Raw genomic sequence first — 2,410 nt, forward strand, 5'->3', positions numbered from 1 at the left:
TGAACAAGGGGGTTTTGCTTGCCTGGCACTTCTGAAGATAACATTGAGTCTTCATCAGTGTCAACGATCACATCATCGGTATCGCGTCCATCGAGAGGGGACAAATACCGGCAACACAGAACGGAACACAATCAATGCAATGCACAATATGATGCATGCTCATGACATGGCAATATGAATGTGTTTTGAGCTAATGCAACTAGCAACAGATTAAATGAAGTTGGTTTGAATATAATATTCAAATTCAAACTCCATATGTGATTATTCAAATGCCATTTAATTGATTTGTGCTAAACAGCACCTATAATTTGTTCTGACATGCATGAAAGTGGTACAGATGGATTCCTTGAATTTTTCTGATAATGTTTCATATATAATTTATTTAATTTGGAGTTACGGTTAATTTTCTATGATTTTTAGAAGTTTTAGGCATTTTCTGGAATTTCCTGAATAATATTAAATCCAGAAATGATTATGGCGTCAGCACCACGTCACAGTGACGTCAGCAGGGTCAACTAGGCGCCCCAGGTCAAACCTGACGTGTGGGGGCCACACGTCAGTGACACAGGAGCTAATCTCGGTCAAACCCAGCGCTGACTGGGGTTTGACCAGGGGTGGGGCCCACTGTCAGTGGCTGTGGGGGTGTTTAGCGTGGTCATTAGTGCTAACTAAATCAGCGCCATGTCAGCTGCCGGCATTTAATCGCCGGCAACCTCAGATCGCGGTAGCGTCCGCGTCGGGTTTGCGCTACAGGGCACCGTTTTACTCGTGGTTTGCGGCTACGGCTAGCTGGCAAAGCAGCGCATCTAATGGAGCGAACGGGAGGAGCTGGGGTGGCCTGAGTTGACGGCGGCGAGCTCCAAGGCGGCGGCCGGAGTTCGGGCACCTGCGGGTTTGGCGTTGTGGTGCTCGGGAGGGGAAGCTGGTGGGTTCTACGTGCTCTTGGTGAGGTTTGGAGCACGGTGGTGTGCCCGGCTTTGAGCCACGGTGGCTCTGGCCACGACGGTGACGAGGCACGGTGGCGGCGAGCTCTCGGATCCGGCGGAAGCAATGGCTAGAGCGGCCAAACGGCATGGGAAGAAGAGGGGAACGGGTCAGCGGCTCACCGCGAAGCTGCAGGGAGGGTTAGTGGGCTCGGGGGCGCGCCGGAGTGGCCGAATCGACGGAGAAGGGCGCCGGGGCCGAAGCTTGAAGACGATGGCGATGGCGGCTGCTCGGGGCCCTTCTGGTCGCGTGAGACGACGAGGAGGACGAGGGCGGAACAGCGGAGCTTTGGGAGGTGTCGGGGAGGCGAGACGGTGGCTGTGGCCGCGCGAGCGCTGGTCGGCGACGACGGGCTCCATTCGGTCACGGGAGGGGAAGCAGAGGAGCGAGGGGGAGGGAGGTCCGGAGAGCGAGGGAGAAGTGAGAGGGGGTCGGGGAGGCGCGTGGCGTCTCCGGGCGTCGAGGAGGGAGGCAACCAGGCAGGAGGTGGCCAAGCGCGGTGGCGGTGCTCGCCACCGAGCTGCTTCATGCGCTGGCACGGGAAGAAGACAGGCATGCCCCCTGGTGGTTGGGCTGCACAGTGTTGGGCTGTCCAGGTGGGCTTGGTGGGCTGCAGAGGTAAGTCCAGGTAAGGTTTCTCTCCTCTGTCTTTTATTTATTGTTTTCTATTTTGTTCTGCTTTGTTTTGGTTTAGTAAAAATACTAAACCATTTTATAAAATCCTGAAAATAATTATGTGGCTAGAACTAAAATATACCAAACCACATAAAAATGTTCCAGTAATTATTGGACATTTATTATTTATATATAATATATATATCCAATGCAAATAGCTATTTATTTAATTCAAAGGCCCAAAATAATTAACTCTGAGATACCAAAAATATTGTTTTGAGTTCTACCTCTTTGCAATATTTTCAGAGACTAGGAGGAACATTTTCTTGGACTTCTTTGAGGAGATTTTAATGTTGATCATTTTTAGAAGGTTTCTGAGGCTTTGAAAATTCCTCAATTCAAATTTCATTTGAATTAAAACATGATGCTCACATGAGGTCTAGCCTAGTGCATAACAGGACCAGGGATGTGACAACTCACCCCCACTAAACAAAAATCTCGTCCCGAGATTCAAGCGTAGGGTAAGGTGAAGGGAAAACGCAAACTAGTATAATCTTCATGATCCAGGGTGCACTTCAAATGAACGTTGATTCAATCACCATCTTTGTCTTGACGTCTAGCTTTGAGAACTCCAACTAACATGACAGCAAGAGGAAAAGGACAACTCCGGAAGAATCGATCTTCTCGAAGATCAATCAACTTAGGATCAGCTCACAAGATGAGTCATAGCAACATCTCCTGAGCTGAGACACGAAGCATACATCTGAAGAAATGGAGTGAGACAGATGACGAGGACTCACTAAGTAGACAA

This window comes from Triticum aestivum, chromosome 4A (assembly GCF_018294505.1).
Source record: "Triticum aestivum cultivar Chinese Spring chromosome 4A, IWGSC CS RefSeq v2.1, whole genome shotgun sequence".
NCBI lineage: Eukaryota > Viridiplantae > Streptophyta > Magnoliopsida > Poales > Poaceae > Triticum > Triticum aestivum.